Genomic DNA, 18,905 nt, shown 5'->3' on the forward strand with positions numbered 1-18,905 from the left:
TATAATGGATATTCTGATGTTTTCTTTCAACCACCCCATTTTGTTAGCATGTGTAAAGATAAGAATTATGATGCACAATGTCATGGGGAGTATGGAATGTATGTAAATTATGATTAAGAAACTCAGTGCCATAATCAGACCTAAAAGTCTGTTATTGACATTGAATTGAGCTTTGACTAGTTCAATAAAATTTTGCAGTATAAATAATACTTGAGATTTATCAGAATTCAAATACACCCAAGTAGACTTAAGAGTATTCTTCAACTATAGTATAAAATTGATTACACTTTTCATAAGTGCCTTGACTATAAAGGCCCCACAAGTCACAAGGAACTAGATCAAACAAAGCGTATTTAGGATAATTAGAAGAATGAAAGGGTAATCTTCGTCATTTAGCTCTTAGACATACATCACATGTAAAAGATGATGGATTACCAAGTATGACATGCTAGATCTGTGCCTCAAGACATGGTTCTAAATGAAATATGCCTTACGAACCTCAACCAGTTGTGTCTAGGAATGGTCCTGGAACAAACATGTTTGTTTGAAAAATAAAATAGATAAAGAAGAGTCTGTATTTAATTTTGAAATGAAAATGAGATTATATTAAAATGAAGGCACATAAAGAACTTCATAAAGATTAATGTGAGATGATAAGAGGAGTTGTAACACCATTAGGTAAATGCAAACCATAATTAAGAGTTTTAGGATTGTGTAACAAAGAAACATTAGACACTATGTGAACAGTAGCTCTGAATCTATTATCCTGGTGATAAAAGACTTAGTATGCGTAAGCATCATGATAAGATGAAACACTACAAATTTTATTCGACAGATAAAAAGAGTTCCCGGGTTCTTCATACTAATTTGAATGATCTTATCATTTTGTTCACGTTGAGCATCAAAAAGACGTTCCTAGCATAATTATCACTACTTGCACCAGCTTTATCAGTCACTTGAACATCTAATGGCATGGTAACTTGAACTGCGTTTATCATGTAAGAGAAAGAAACATTTGTCCTGAAAATATCCAATATATAATAATAGTCATAAGTCTCGGGATAGTCATTACAAGTTTTCTTAGAGTAATTCTAACTTGCTTGTTTATTTTTATTATTGGAGAACTTTACATTTATTTCAATATTGGCAACACCAACACCAATATTAACACTTAAATTCTCCTCTTGCAATAAAAGTGAATATGCTTGACTTAGGGTAGGTAAAAGTTTCATCATAAACATTTAACCCCATATGCCAGTAAATACATCATTAAGCCACATTAAGAACTGGCTCAAATCATTAATATGTTTGTAAGTCTCTATTTTACTACGAACACCACATGGACAAGAATTTTGTAAGCCTCTAGTTTACTTTTAACACTACATGTACAAGAATTTTAGGGACAAATGCACTTAAAAATACGAGATAAAGCATTCAACTCATCTGTAGAAGTTCTCATCTTGGTAAAATAAGCAGTTATGGATGTAGATCTTTGAGTAAGAGTTGTTAATTGTTTCTTGAGTTGAAATATTCGTGATACATTTCCTTGAGAAAAAGGAACTGATAAATCATCCCGAATTTCTTGTGCCGTATCAAAGTAGACTACACTATTTTTTTTGCCATTGATATTGAGTTCAACAACCAAGAAAATACCATATCATTGTAACTATGACAAAATGTATAAAGATGAGCAAATTCAGCAGGTTTTACTAATGATCAATTAATCATGCCTAATTTATTCTCTGTAGATAAAGCCAATTTAATAGAACAACACCATTGTAAGTAATTTTGAGCAGATGGAGATTTAGTAACTAGTACGGTACATGGATTATCATAATTCTGAAAGATATATGGATGATGTGCATCAATAGTTATTGTTGTTGTTGTAGAAGAAGAAACTATAGCAAATTTAGTTACAGTATTATGTGTAGGAGCTTGATTCGTCATGAATTGATTAGTATTTGAAGCAACCACAACAGAGTATGATTTACGATTCACGAAAAACTTAATCAATTTGATAAAATAAATCACGGTTATCAAGTATATCCATTTCAACAACAAATCGCTATTAAAGGCACAAAATACACAAGAAAAAGCTTAGTGAAGACGACGACGAGAAAATGATGAAATTGAGAGCGTGAAGAAGATCGAGAGATGCTCTAATAACATGTCAAAAATTTAAATGTACACTCATGAACATGTATTGAACACCATTGATATATAAAGATATTGTATATTTACATATTGAAAGAGATGATAACAAAGACAAAAAAGATGAAGTACTGAGAGATAAAACTATTGAAAGAACAACTATGAACACATAAAAGAGTATATATATTGCACTTCTAATCTAACCGAATTTTAACTAACTTGACAGTCTGTCTCAGTATAATATTGAATTGCTTTCCTGAGTTGACTGGATCGACTTTTTACTAGAGATAATTTGCACATATAAACTATATCTTTACTTGGTGTAACATGTATTTTAAAAGTTATAAGTTTTAGTGGGGTCAACCATTTATGCAATGAGTTTAACTATACTATATTTACAAATTTATCTATTGAACAAGTGTATTTTATTTACATATATTCTCCTTATGTAATTTTTGAGTGGCATTTATAACACTTTATAATGCTCTAATAAGTTTTATATTGATGCGTTTGTACTCAAGTAGTTAAGTGTTTTAACATGTTTTTGAGTATTCTTGCATTTCAGGCATTATCTAGATAATCAGGTGAATTAGCATTGTTTTGGTGCTAATTTGGTGTCAAGGTGGTGTTGGAATAAAAACTCGTTGAAAGCCGGCTCGAAGCTGCAAGAAAAATGAAGAAGTCAAGTTCTGGCAGAAGCCCAGCGCAGCCGCGCGCACGCTGATCAAGCGCGCGGCCGCGCCCAAAGTATAGAAAGCCAGCGTGCCTGCGTTGATCAAGCGCGCGGTCGCGCCGTGTCGGGATGACAGATTCCTGTTTCTACTTGGTTTCTGAGAGAAAGAATTCTACACTGCATGAGGCTGCTATATAAACATCTATTGGTCATTTTTAATTAAAATAATCAAGCTATATCAAGCCAGAGACATATCAAGGAGAGTCATAAGAAGACCGTATTAGCACAATTCAACGAGGACGAAGAAGATCTTGTTTTTACTTGTGAATCTTTATTTTAAGTTATATTTGGATGCTAGTTTTCTTACTTGTGAACCTTAATCTTGTTTTGTACTTGGTTTTATTTATTCATTATAAAGACTACGTTTATTATACCACGCTTTCATCAGAACCCACGTTGATGATGAGTCCGGTTATGGGCTAATCGTTATCGTGGGGTTTTAGCGGATTTATTTATGGATTTCTTTAGTTAAATTGTTTCGATGCCTTAGTGTGTGGTGATTGTATGATAACCTAGTATTGGTTGTGCGTATTCGTCTTATGAGCGTCGCGAACTTATAAGATAGTGTGTTAATTCTTAATGAAGCGACAATGAATTTAAGGATTTAGAATTTGCCATACTAGCATAGGTTCATGTATTTGTTATGCATGATTCGTAGGTAATTTTAACCATCCTACTTGCCCTATGTAATCAAGATAGATAACTTGTGCTTAAACCATTATGTTGTCAAATTCTATATACATATAGGGTCTCAATATAATTGGTGTTTATTCAGCTTCTATCTCTTTTGTGGATGTCTGGTAGTATGGTACTCGTGCAACGTAAGTTGGCGTTTATCAGTTTCGTGTTGTCTGATTAGTGTCATCACCATTGCATGCTAAGGTTAAGAACAATAAGGCTATTGAATGAAGCATTTAATGAAGTTAGAATCCCATATTTGTCATATATATTATTTCAGCCAAACTTATTCTCTTAGTATAATTGTTAGCTTAATTCTTAGTTATAAACAACCCAATTGTTATCGTCTTAGCATTGAATAATAATCATACATTGTTGCTTAAGTGCATGAAATAATTAGTTAACCAATACAGTCTCTGTGGGAACGAACTAGAAAAGATTCTATACTACTTGCGAACTCGTATACTTGCGTGTATTATTAGCGTGTGCTTAGCGACTAACTAGTTTTTGGTGCCGCTGCCGGGGACTGCAGTGTTAATTTATAGTTTATATGCTTTCCATCAGTGGTCGTTAAAGTTCATTGACTCGGACATTGTTACTTATTTATTCCTTGTCTTATTTCAGGTACTCTAGTGAGGATGTATGCATACACGTTCGCGTACTCGTAAGAGAATACTGGATAAAGCCGAGGAAGAAGTTGTAGTAGTTCGTAAGGAAGATTTCGAGGAAGAAAAGAAAGTAGAAGAAGAAGAGAAAGTTGAAGAACCAACTTTAGTAGAGATGGTTGGTCAAACAGAAAATCCTAAGGCTTTGATGGACTATTCTCAGCCTAAGATCAATGACATTCAGTCACGCATTATCCGGCCAACCATCAGGGCTAATACTTTTTAGATCAAGTCAAACACGATCCAGATGATACAGAATTCAGTGCAATTTGGGGGTTCTCCTACTGAAGACCCCAATATGCACATCAGGGATTTCATCGAGATCTGCGACACTTTCAAATTCAATGATGTGACTGAAGATGCTATCAAGCTGCGACTTTTCCCATTCTCTCTGAGGGACAAAGCTAAGTGTTTATTACATTCTCTACCAGTAGGGTCTATCACCACTTGGAAAGATCTTGCTCAAAAGTTTCTCACTAAATTCTTCCCTATGGCGAAGACTGCCGGAATCAGGAATGCTCTTACTCAGTTTGCTCAGTAAATTGGGGAATCTCTGTGTGAGGCTTGGGATCGATATAAGGAGATGCTAAGGAAGTGCCCACACTATGGCATGCCTGATTGGATGATTATTAACTGTTTCTACAATGGATTGGGTGCTACTTCTAGACCCATGCTTGATGCAGCATCAGGAGGAGCCTTGTGGGCTAAAAGCTATGATGAAGCTTATGAACTTATTGAACTGATGGCTGCTAATGAGTACCAGAATCCTTCCCAGAGACTGACTCAGGGAAAGGTAACAGGAATTTTGGAGTTGGATGCAGCAACTGCTATAGCTGCCCAACTTAAGGCTTTGACGATGAAGGTGGACACTTTGGTTAATTATGGAGTTAATCAAATCGCTAGTGTCTGTGAGCTTTGTGCTGGTGCCCACGAGACTGATCAGTGTGCAATTTGTAGTGAATCAACTCAGTTTGTGAGCAACTTTCAACGTTCACAGCAACCTGTGCCAGCCACTTATCATCCCAACAACCGCAATCATCCTAATTTCAGTTGGAGCAACACTCAGAATGTGGTTCAACAGCCTTATCAGCAATATCCAGCTAAGCAGTACAACCCCCTGGTTTTCAGCAACCACAATATGCACCAAGACAACAACTCCAATTGCAACAAGCCAATGAAAAATCTGAATTAGAGGAGTTGAAGCTTATGTGCAAAAGTCAAGCCGTTTCTATCAAGACCTTGGAAAATCAAATTGGGAAAATTGCCAATGCCTTGCTAAATCGTCAGCCTGGTACACTACCTAGTGACAATGAAGTGCCAGGAAAGAGGGAAGCAAAGGAGTAGGTAAAAGTAATCACTTTAAGGTCTGGAAAGGCTGCGAATCCCGAACAAACTCAAGAGTTGACTGAAGAAGCTGAGGCTGAGAAAGAAGTAGAGCAACAGGAAGTAGAGGTGGAACCAAGGAAGACTACTATTGAGCACACTCCTCTCGAGGGTAATACAGGGGAGAAACATATATATCCTCCACCGCCTTTTCCTAAGCGGCTACAGAAGAAAAGGCTGGACAAATAATTTGAGAAGTTTCTGGAGGTATTCAAGAAACTTCATATCAACATACCTTTCATTGAGGCTCTTGAGCAGATGCCTAGTTATGTAAAGTTTATGAAAGGTATTCTCTCTCAGAAAGTGAAGCTAGATGATTTAGAGACAGTCGCTCTTACGGAGGAATGCAGTGCTGTGCTGCAACAGAAGTTGCCTCTGAAGCTTAAAGATCCAGGCAGCTTCACTATTCCGTGTACTATTGGAAAAATGTCTTTTGACAGATGCTTATGTGACTTGAGAGCTTTTCAAGCAGTTGGACTTTCCTGATCCAAAACTGACTTATATGACCTTGCAGTTGGCCGACCGTTCTATTACATATCCGTGAGGTATTGTGGAGGATGTCTTGGTCAAGGTTGATAAACTCATCTTCCCTGCTGATTTCGTAATTCTTGATTTCGAGGAGGATAAGAAGATTCCCATAATCTTGGGAAGACCTTTCTTGCCGACTGGCCGAACCTTGATAGATGTGCAGAATGGTGAGCTTACGATGCGAGTGCTGGATCAGGATGTAACTTTTAATGTGTTCAATACTATGAAATTTCCTATGGAAAATGAAAAGTGCTTAAATGTGGAGTTGGTTGATTCTGTAGTTACTTCAGAACTTGATCAATTGCTAAGGTCCGATGCCTTAGAGAAAACCTTATTGGGAAATTCAGATAATGAAGATGATGAAGGTGAAGAACAATTGCAGTATTTGAATGCTTCTCTCTGGAAGAGGAAGATAGATATGCCTTTTGAATCTCTTGGAATGGAGGAATTGAACAAAGCTCCTAAACGCCTCAAGCCATCTATTGAGGAAGCTCCCACTCTTGAGCTTAAGTCTTTACCTGAGCATTTGAGGTATGCGTTTTTTGGATATGCATATACTCTGCCTGTTATTATTACATCTGACCTTTCAGGTAGTGATGAGGAAAAGCTTCTGAGGATTCTGAGAGAGTTCAAATCGGCAATTGGTTGGACTATAGCAGATATAAAGGGAATCAACCCTTCTTACTGCAAGCATAAAATTCTGCTAGAGGAAGGTAGCAAGCCTACGGTCGAGTAGCAAAGAAGACTTAATCCAATCATGAAGGAAGTAGTGAATAAGGAAATTCTTAAGTGGCTAGATGCATGAATCATCTATCCTATATCTGACAGTTCATGGGTAAGCCCGGTTCAATGTGTGCCAAAGAAAGGTGAAATTACTGTGGTAGCAAATGAGAAGAATGAGCTTATTCCTACAAGGACAGTCACGGGGTGGAGAGTTTCCATGGAATACAGGAAGCTGAACAAAGCCACTAGAAAGGATCACTTCCCATAGCCCTTCATTAATCAGATGCTTGACAGGTTGGCCGGCCATGAGTACTATTGTCTTCTGGATGGTTATTCGGGTTATAATCAAATTTGTATCGCTCCAGAAGATCAGGAGAAAACAACCTTCACTTATCCATTTGGTATTTTCGCCTTCAGACGAGTTTTTTTTGGTCTGTGTGGTGCACCAACCACATTTCAGAGATGTATGATGGCCATCTTTTCTGATATGATTGGCCAGAATGTGGATGTGTTCATGGAAGACTTCTCAGTCTTTGGCGATTCTTTTGATGAATGCTTGAAAAATCTTGGACATGTTCTCAAGAGGTGTGTTGAGACCAATCTGGTTCTCAATTGGGAGAAATGTCACTTTATGGTGCGTCAGGGCATTATTCTCGGGCACAAGGTTTCTAGTAAGGGTCTAGCAGTGGACAAGGCCAAGGTGGGGTCATTGAGAATCTTCCTCCACCCATTTCTGTTAAGGGAATTCGTAGTTTTCTTGGACATGCGGGTTTCTACAGGCGTTTCATCAAACACTTCTCAAAAATTTCAAAGCCATTGTGCAGTTTGTTAGAGAAAGATGTTCCTTTCAAGTTTGATGATGAGTGCCTTGCAGCTTTTGAGACATTAAAAAAGAGTTGAATAACGGCACCGGTCATAACTGCACCTGATTGGAATGAACCTTTTGAAATGATGTGCGATGCAAGTGACTATGCAGTTGAAGCAGTTCTTGGACAGAGGAAGAACAACATATTCCATGGGGTCTACTATGCTAGTAAGACTCTTAATGGTGCTCAACTGAATTATACTACTACAGAGAAATAACTTTTGGCTATTGTCTATGGTTTTGAGAAATTTCGATCTTATCTCCTTTGGACCAAGGTGACAGTTTTCACTAATCATGCTGCAATTCGATATCTCGTCTCAAAGAAGGACTCGAAGCCTATATTGATTAGATGGGTTCTTTTGCTTCAAGAATTTGAACTAGAGATCAAGGACAGAAAAGGAACTGAAAATCAAGTTGTTGATCATCTTTCGCGTTTAGAGAATCCTAATGCTACTTCATTGGATAAGACATTGATAAATGAGTCTTTTCCCGACGAGCAGCTATTTGGAGTGCAAGAAGAAGAACCGTGGTTTGCATACATTATGAACTACCTGATGAGTAATATCATGCCCCCCGATTTATCTTATGCTCAAAGGAAGAGATTTCTACATGAAGTGAAGTGGTATATGTGGGATGAGCCGTTTCTTTTTCGACAAGGAGATGACCAAATTATCAGGAGATGTACTCCTTACAACAAAACGGGGGGAGGGGGGCATCTTGCGAGATTGCCACTCAACGGCTTATGGAGGACATTATGGTGGAGAAAAGACAGCAACTCGTGTTCTTCAAGTAGGTTTCTTTTGGCCAACATTATTTAAAGATGCTCACCAGTTTGTTTTGAAATGTGATCGATGTCAACGTGTGGGTAATATTGTTGGGAATATGTTGTGAACTTGATGATAACATTAACAAAACACCTTAGTAGATTTAACGTAGTGAAAAATGTAGCACCTGACGGATAATCAATTATAGTCCCGACGGATGACTAATTGATATCCATCGGGTGAGTAACTTATGTAACAATAAGTCATGTAGCACATTTCTGCAAACATCTTTGTTTAGATTCTGTAGTAGCTTATGAGTCATGTATACTGCTAGTAGATGTGCAGAATAGGTTGATTAAATATAAATATAAGATGTCTTGTAATTCTGCATAAATGAAATGGAGTCAAGTGATAAATGGCTACCCGACGGATGATTAACAAAGCTACCTGACGGATGATCAACAAGACAACCCGACGGATGGCAAGCATGTACCCGACGGATGATCAATTCAAACATCTGTTGATAGTGACAACACAGTCACATGCGTTGGGTGTTTGCAAAAGGAATGTGGTAGCCTGTTTAACAGGAAATAAAAAACAAAGGAGCATTACCATTTCCATGCAAGTTAAGAAGGTTTTCAAAGATTCTGGAATAGAGTAGTGAAGCAACATAGAGTTAGACTTGATAATTTTATTTTATTATCTTGTCTTTTTACTATGTAAACTTGGTGATATATAAACCACGTGTAACTAGTAGAACAAACAACTAAGCAAACACTTTTAGAAGAGAAATAGAAAAAGCTGTAACTATTAAGAATTTCTCTGTAGTTTGTTTGTTCACTTGTAAAGCAGCTGTGAGACAATTTGTTCTTCACAGAGTTCTTAATTCTATATACATATATATCTCTGGTGGATACTTTCAAATCCACCAAAAAGTTTTAAAGACTTGTGTTTTTATTACTTTGTGTTTTTGATTTATTTAACTTGTGATTCCGCACCTTGCAAATCAAAACACTTATATATATAGTTTGAGTTAGAACATTTTATAGTTCAAGAAAAAGTTTACAAGAATTACATTCAACCCCCCTTCTGTAATTCTTGCTGCATTGTTAGGGACTAACAATTGGTATCAGAGCAAGCTCTTGAAGCACAAAGAGTTTAAAGATCACAACAAATAGTAAGATGAACAAGAAGGATGTTGGAGTCAAGATTCCTTTTTTGGACAAAGATAATTATCATCACTGGAAGGTAAATATGCATCTTTATTTACTTTCTCAAGATGAGACCTATGTGGATCGCATAGAGAGAGGTCCTCATGTACCAATGAGAGCCGCAACTGGAAATGAGCCATCCGTTCCCAAGCCAAGGCATGAATGGCCAGATCCTGATATTGAACAAGTCAGGAAAGACAAGAAGGCCATGAATATTCTGTTCAATGGAGTTGATGGTGACATGTTTGATAACATCATTAACTGCAAGATAGCTAAGAAAGTTTGGGATACCATTCAAATAATCTGTGATGGCACTGAACAAGTTAGAGAAAACAAGATGCAGTTACTAATTCAGCAATATGAGAATTTCCACTTTGAAGAAGGTGAAACTCTCACTGATATCTTTAGTAGATTTCAAAAGATACTAAATGCTCTGAAGCTGTATGGAAGAGTCTACCAAACCAAAGATTCTAACCTCAAATTCCTGAGATCCCTTCCAAAAGAATGGAAACTAATGACAGTCTCCTTGAGAAATTCATAAGAATACAAGGAGTTTACACTAGAGAGACTATATGGCATTCTAAAGACTTATGAGCTTGAAATAGAGCAGGATGAAAGAATGGAGAAAGGAAGGAAGAAAGGAAGGTCCATTGCACTGGTTGCTGAGTTAGAGAAAGAGAAGGAGATGAAGATAGAAGCTGTTGAGTCTACTTCAAAGGTCTGTGAAAACAAGGGCAAGGGGCTGGTAGCAGAAAATAAAAATTCTTTGAGCCAAGATAATATGGATGATATTGATGAACATCTTGTATTTCTTTGCAGAAGATTTGCCAAGTTCAAGTTCAAGAAGAACTTTGGAGCAGCTAAGCCAAATAGAAACATGGTGGATAAATCAAAATTTAAATGTTTCAAATATGGCTTGGCAGGGCACTTTGCCAGTGAGTGTAGAAAGTCAGATTCCATCAAGAAGAAGTTTGAGCCTGTGGATTATAAATAGAAGTATTTTGAGTTGCTCAAACAAAAGGAAAGGGCTTTTATTACACAAGAAAATGACTGGGCAGCAGATGGTCTGGATGAGGATGAAGATATCAGCTATGTCAATCTAGCCCTAATGGCCAAGTCTGATGAAACATAGACATGTTCTTCAAGTAATCAGGTAATCACCACTAACCTTGCACATTTATCTAAAGCTGAGTGTAATGATGCAATAAATGACATGTCTACAGAATTATATCATTTGTGTGTTACACTTAAGTCCCTCACTAAGGAAAATACTAAAATCAAAGAAAATAATTTGTTTTTAAGTGAGAGGAATAATTTGCTAGAGTCTCAGTTTATTGAATTTGAAAAATTGAGAATAGAATGTAAGATTGCTAAGTATGAATTAACTGAGTCCTTGAAGAAAGAAGAGATTTTGAAGAAGCGGCTTGAACGAGAACATGAGGTGATTAAGGCATGGAAATCATCTAGAGATGTCCATGCTCAAATCACCAAAGTTCAAGGTATTGAGTCCTTCTGTGATGCAGCCTGGCAAAAGAGTAAAGAGAAGCTGGAATCCAATCTGGTTGAAGGATTGCTAATAGATGTAGACTCGACGGATGATGAGAGTCATCCGTCGGATAATCAAAAAGGTTATCCGTCGAGTGACATAAATCCTCATCCGTTGGCTGTGAGCAAACCAGTGAGTAAAGCCAAACTTGCCAAGTTAAATGAAAAATATGGATCAGTTTTCAAAAACTTTATTTCATGAGAATCTAGTCAAGTGAAAAAGGAGAAGAAAGTGAATGTTTGTCATCTGTCCATCAAGCAATTGAATGACAGATTAGAAAAGATTGAGGTTAAAACAGAAGCTAAAAAGAAAAACAATAGAAATGGGAAAGTAGGAATTAACAAATATAACAATTACACACCTGATAAGTATGCTCCAAGAAAAATCTGTGTTAAGTGTGGTAGTACTAATCATCTGTCTGTTAATTACAAACTTGCCATGCTTACTCCCATATCTATACCACCTTCTTTCCCCAATATGAGTGATATGCCTTCTATGCCTATGAATGCTATGTCTGCACATAATATGAATGCATAATTTGCTAATATGCCATTTGTACCTAATCCTTATTATGCTGTATTTAGTATGCCTCAAATGCCATTTAGCATGCCCTACTGGAATAACATGTTTGCAAATAGCATACCATTTCCTGTTAATCAAAATGTGCATGATAATTCTGTTTTAATGACTGGTTTCAAAGGTCCAACTCAGATGACTAAGGATGAATCTGATATCCCCAAGTCAAATGAGATAAAACCTAAGAAACAAAAGAAGAAAGCTAACAAGGCAAGACCCAAGGAAACTTGGGTACCGAAATTAACTTGATTTGGTTTTGATGTGTGCAGGGAAACAGAAAGAATCTGTGGTACTTGGATAGTGGTTGTTCAAGACACATGACTGGAGATTCTACCTTGCCCACAGAGTTCAAGGAGAGAGCTGGCCCAAGTATTACTTTTGGAGATGACAACAAGGGTTTTATTGTGGGATATAGCTTGATTTCTAAAGACAATGTCATCATTGAGGAGGTTGCCCTATTGGATGGTCTTAAGCATAATTTGCTGAGTATCAGCCAGCTTTGTGACAAGGGCAATTCAGTAACCTTCAATTCAGAAGCCTGTGTTGTGACAAGCAAAAGGAGCAACAAAGTGGTTCTCACTTGAGTGAGAAAAGGAAATGTGTATCTAGCTGACTTTAACTCATCAAATGCAGAATTTGTTACTTGTCTCCTCAGTAAAGCAAGTCAAGATGAAAGTTGGCTATGGCACAAGAAGCTATCCCATCTAAACTTCAAGACCATGAATGAGCTTGTAAAGAAAGAACTGGTTAGAGGTATTCCTCAAGTGGAGTTTTCTAAGGATGGATTGTGTGATGCTTGTCAGAAAGGAAAGCAGATCAAAGCATCATTCAGAAAGAAGCTTGATTCAACAATTGAAGAACCTTTGCAATTGCTACATATGGATTTGTTTGGACCAATCAATGTGTTGTCCATCTCAAGGAAAAGATTTTGCCTATTAATTGTGGATGATTTCTCAAAGTTCTCTTGGACATATTTCCTAAAGTCTAAAGATGAAGCTAGTGAAATCATCATCAATCACATAAGGCAATCCATAATCATCCTAATTTTAAAGTAAGAAGAATTAGGAGTGACAATGGAACCGAGTTCAAGAATTCTGTGATGAGATCATTTTGTGAAGAAACTGGGATTATGCATGAATTTTTTGCAGCAAGGACTCCACAACAAAATGGAGTGGTAGAAAGAAAGAACGGATCCCTTATTGAAGCTGCAAGGACAATGCTTGAAGAAATCAAAGTTACCAACATACTTTTGGGCTGAAGCTGTGAACACTGCCTGCTACACTCAAAATATCTCTTTGGTAAATCAAGCAAAAATGCATGACTCCCTACCAATTGTTCAAGAACAGGAAACCAACTCTAAATTTTCTTCATGTCTTTGGCCGCAAATATTATATCTTGAAGAATCAAACTGATCAACACGTGAAGTTTGATGCTAAAGCGGATGAAGGAATTTTTGTTGGATATGTTATGGGAAAAGCATATAGAGTCTACAATCTAAGAACCAACATTGTTGTAGAATCAATACATGTTGTGTTTGATGATAAAAAGATTGAAGGACTGTAAGATGGAGATTTCCATGAGAGCCTCAAATTTGACAATGTGGAGATGGTTAGTGATGACAGTGATGATGAAAGTGATCAAGAAACTACAACTAAGGATAGTGCAGAAAAATCTACAACTAATGAAGCTAATAACTCAACATCCATCGAGTTACAAAATGCTGCATCCGTCGGGAGACAATCTGCATCATCCATCGGGAGACAATCAGCCTCATCCGTCGGAACTCAAAGTGCTTCATTCGTCGGGTCATTAAGAGAAGCTGAAAGTCAAGGTAGATCACTTACAGAAAGTTCCCCTATCTCAAATCAAAGACTCACTAACTCAGGGGGAGTTTCTCATAATCAAAACTCAGTCACACATCAAGACAACAACGAGGCCTCTTCATCTAGAGCTAATCTACCTCAACAAAGAAAATGGACAAAAGGATCACCCCTTTGAGCTCATCATTGGTGATGTATCTTCTAGAGTTCAAACAAGGAGAGCAACTCAAGAAGAATGTCTATATAACAGCTTCCTTTCTAAGGAAGAACCAAATAAGGTAGAAGAAGCTTTGTTGGATCCAGATTGGATTTTAGCTATGCAGGATGAGCTAAACCAATTTTAAAGGAATAAAATATGGAAGCTGGTACCCAAGCCTAAAGGAAAGAATCCAATAGACACCAAATGGGTATTCAGAAACAAGATAGATGAAAATGGCATAGTAGTCAGGAACAAAGCTAGATTGGTTGCTAAGGGCTATTGTCAACAAGAAGGAATAGATTTTGATGAAATCTTTGCTCCTGTTGCAAGACTTGAAGCCATCAGAATCTTCTTAGCCTATGCAGCCTATGCCAATTTCAAGGTCTATCAAATGAATGCCAAGAGTGCTTTTCTAAATGGAGATTTGGAGGAGGAAGCCTATGTCAGTCAACCTCCTGGTTTTGAAGACCTAAATTTCCCAAATCATGTCTACTATCTTTTGAAAGCACTCTATGGACTAAAGTAAGCACCTAGAGCTTGGTATGACACTTTATCAAAGTTCCTTTTGGAAAATCACTTCAGAAGAGGTACTGTGGATAAAACTTTATTCTTTAGAAATGTTAATGGCTCTAGTATACTTGTTCAAATTTATGTAGATGATATTATATTTGGCTCTATAGATGAAAAACTTTGCAAAAAGTTTGCCAAATTGATGCAAAGTAAGTATGAAATGAGCATGATGGGAGAACTAACTTACTTTCTTGGTTTACAAGTTAAGCAAGTTAGTGATGGAATATTCATTAGTCAAACTAAATACATTCATGATCTTTTAAAGAAGTTTGATCTAATGGATTGCATATCTGCAAAACTCCTATGGCCACTGCAACTAAGCTTGAATTAAACACTACTAAAAAGTCTGTGGATATTTCAAGTTATAGGGACATGGTTGGTTCACTTCTGTACTTAACAGCTAGTAGGCCAGATATAATGTTTGCTACTTTTCTTTGTGCTAGATTTCAGGCTGATCCTAGAGAATCTCATTTAGTAGGTATTAATAGAATTTTCAGATATCTCAAGGGAATACCAAAACTTGGCATTTGGTACCCTAGAGATTCTGGTTTTGATCTCACTGGTTATTCAGATGCAGATTATGAAGGTTATAAAATAGACAGAAAAAGTACAACAAGAACCTGTCAGTTTCTAGGAACAAGCTTGTGTCCTGGTTCAGTAAAAAGTTCAGTTTCCACTTCTACAACTGAAGGTGAATACATTGCTGCTGGTAGTTGCTGTGCATAGATTCTATGGATGAAAACCCAATTGTCGGACTATGGTCTACAAGTGGATAGGATTCCCATATTCTGTGACAACACAAGTGCAATTGCCATCACTGAAAATCTACTACAACATTCAAGAACAAAGCACATAGATATCAAGTACCACTTCATAAGGGAACATGTGATGAATGGTACTGTGGAACTACATTTTGTTCCAAGTGAAAAATAGCTTGCAGATATATTTACTAAGCCACTGGATGAATCCACCTTTTCAAGGTTGGTAAGTGAGTTAGGTATGCTTAATTATTCTTGAATTACGTCATATATTTTTGCAAGTTGTAATGCAGCCAGAAATTTAATTGATTTTTCTGCCTTGGATGAAATTTTGGCCAAGTCAAAATTTATATCCCGACGGATGATCATTATCCATCGAGTTTGATCATCCGTTGGAATAGAATATCTAAAATTCAATTATTTTTCTGGATTATTATAATAACCCGACGGATCAAATGTTTTATCCTCATCCGTCGAGTTGTCCAAAACATGGCCGTTAATTCTCTGAACATCATCCATCGAGTTTACTTACAGTCTGTAAGTATATTTCTACGAATGGTTGATAGAATTTTGACAGTTTATTTTAATTTAAATGGCTATTTTGGGCAAATTTGATTGGTTCTTTATTACTTTTGTCAGTTTATTTTTGAGAGAGTATAAAAGCAAAATTCACTTTCATTACTTTTCATTTATCTTTCTCAATTCATCTGCTCTAACTTCTTTCTTTCTCAAAAGTAATTACCCTCTCTCTCTGTGCAATTTTTACTCTCTAACAATGGCACCAGTCATCAAAATCATGTCTCAAACTGGCTTTATCTATGAGAAGAATAATTTCACAGCTCTAGTGAACAAGAGGATTCAACTCTCTGACGACTGCCACAAAATGATGGATTTTGTGCAAGGCTGTAAACTCAACTATGCCATGCTAGAGTCTCTCACTATCTAGTGTGAGGTTGTGGAGGAGATATGGACAACTGCAGTATACAATACAACTTACAAGACCATCACTTTCACTATTAAAGGTAAGGAATTCTGTGTTAATAGTGACATTGTTAAAGCATGCTTTAAGATTCCTGATAATACTGTCACCACTCCACACATAGACACTGATATTGTTAACATGTTAAACTCCATAGGTTATGCACTCACCATCTCTAAATTAAGTAAAATTAGGAGATTGGGTCTTAGGAAAGAATGGAGTTACCTGTGTGATGTAGTTACTAAAGTATTTTCTGGTAAAATTAGCAATTTTGATTCTGTTAATATCTCCATGCTCAACATGCTTTACATGCTTGTAACTGATAAATACTTCAATTTTAGTGATCTACTCTTGTTTGAGTTGGGGTTTAAGTTAGGGGAGCTCAATAAGAGGGGTAAGCGTGTGTATTATGCTAGATTTTTCATGATGCTTACTAACCACCTCTCTGAGGACATTGTGATTGAGAACCCATCCAACAAGTTAAATTGTTGGGTTCAAGAAAGAAGAATTATTGCAGATCTTAATAGAGCATATCACCATAAAGGGGTTCCACTCTTCTACTTTCCAGTAATGGAGGCACCTCAGGTAAGTGAGGTAATTTCAACTATCTCTACTCTTCCAACCTCAAACATTTCTTTGCCTTCTAGTGTAGTAGTGGCATCTGTGTCAATGACCAGACAGATGCCTACCCAAGCTACCAAAACCAAAGTTTCAAAAATAAAGACAAAGAAAGCCCCCTCTGGTGTCTCTCAAAAGATGCCAGTTGTAAAATCCACTAAACACAAAGAGGGGAGTGTGAAGGTGGAAAAGATAGGTGAGGGACAGGGTGAAAATCAAAGAAGCCCTAAGAATAAGGATGGTGAGCATAGTGTACCCAAACCAAGCCACACCACAGTTTCCCAACAAACTGTGGTTGTTAATAAGGACAAAAGCTCAATTCTAGTTTCATCCTCCCAAAAGGATGTAACTATTGAAACAAGCTCTCAACCAGGAGCACATAATAAAAGGGGTAGGGACACAAGTTCACCACAAACTTACACAAGAAAGAAGAAACCTAAAACCCTTGGGGATGCACAGGGTACACACACAATGCAAACTGGAGCTAAAGACCCAGTCACTGCACCATCTCAAAGTCAAATTGACGTGGCTCCAAAAAATGTGGAGTCACAGCCAAAATCTGTACAAATTGACACACCTCAAACATCAAATTCTCCCACACACTCTTTGGATGTTGACATGATTCAAACATCTCAACCACATTCTCCATCTTTAACTCTGTTGGAGAAGCCAAAAATCCATGCAAGTGAGCATCATCTTCAAGATAATTTGTTGGCTCACTTGCCATTTCTTTCTGAGACTGTTGAGACATCTGTGCCAAAACCTTCATCAATATGCACAGAGTCTACAATAGTCTCCACTCCACATTCATTCATTTCTACTCACTCGATGGATATTGTTCATTCGTCTAGTAGTGATTGTATCCCGACGGATGTTCCTAACTGCAGTCATCCGTCGGATAGTCAAATTACTAACCCGATGAATATTTCTCATCCGTCGGGTGTCTCTGCACAACTCCAAAGTTCAACTATAGTTACAACTGCAGATGACTTAGTAATTGTGCAATCACTATTAGGATTGAGGTAAGGTAGTGACTTGAGTGAGAGTCTAGGTTGCTCCCAGGAAAAAGGAGATTTCTTCAGGACTGGCAAAAGTGAGTGTGAGGAGCCCACCTTAGATGGTGAAGGTGAGGGTGGGGAGCCAAGGTGAGACCTTGATGCAAGAAAAGAGAGAACATGTGAGATGTTAGATATATTTGAGATGTCATGTCTAATCTGATTTGTGTTCAGTTTTCTGAACTTAACAACATGACTTATCAGGACTTACTGGAAATCAGAACTTACTGAAGTCAGAACTTACTATCAGAACTTAAGGTGTTAGAAGATATATATTAGGACTTAAGTGCGGGAAGACTTCAGATAAGGAATGCGGCTGATTTACAGGAGAAGATCTGGACTAAAACAAAAGAAGATATGCATGAAGAGTTAGAGGACTAGAAGACTTGTAGAAGATATCTGATTGATATATTTTAGGAGATAGAATTATATTCTATATCAATTAGAAGATATCTTGTAATTGTGTACTATATAAACACAGCTTAGGGTTTACACTAGATGTGTTATCATTATCGAGAATATTATTAATTGTAACCTAGCAGCTCTTAGTGATATTGTTCATCACTGAGAGAGAACAACAGTTCTATTGTAATAGAGTTTATTTGAATATACTTGATCTTTGTTACGTACTTGTGTTGAAATCGATTTGATTGTATAAACACTATATTCAACCCCCTTCTATAATGTTATGTGACCTAACAAGTGGTATCAGAGCTTTTCTGTTAACACACATACAGTAAAGATCCAAATAACAATCATGTCTGAAGAAACACAAACCCCAACTAAACCCACCAAAACTCAAGAAACTCAGAACACTCAAACCCACAGTCGATATGAGACTATTAGGGTTCCCATACTGAGACCATCTGAGTATCCCATATGGAAAGTGAAGATGGATATGTTTCTGGAAGCTACAGATCCAGAATACCTTGACAGAATTAATGAAGGACCATATAAGCCTACCAAGCTCTCTGTTGCAGTTGTTGATTAACCAACAAAGACCATACCAAAGGAGAGAGGCGAATACACACCTGAAGATATCTCATCTATTGCCAAGGATGCAAGGGTAAGGCATTTGCTGTA

General features: G+C 37.1%; 1 non-coding gene across 1 annotated transcript; it reads right to left on the minus strand.

Moving 5' to 3' along the window:
- Positions 1-4,732: 4,732 nt before the first annotated feature.
- On the minus strand, positions 4,733-4,839 carry LOC141716528 (small nucleolar RNA R71). The gene has a single exon (XR_012573234.1). It is a non-coding gene; the product is annotated as a small nucleolar RNA R71 (small nucleolar RNA).
- Positions 4,840-18,905: the final 14,066 nt, after the last annotated feature.

Source organism: Apium graveolens, chromosome 3, assembly GCF_009905375.1.
Source record: "Apium graveolens cultivar Ventura chromosome 3, ASM990537v1, whole genome shotgun sequence".
NCBI lineage: Eukaryota > Viridiplantae > Streptophyta > Magnoliopsida > Apiales > Apiaceae > Apium > Apium graveolens.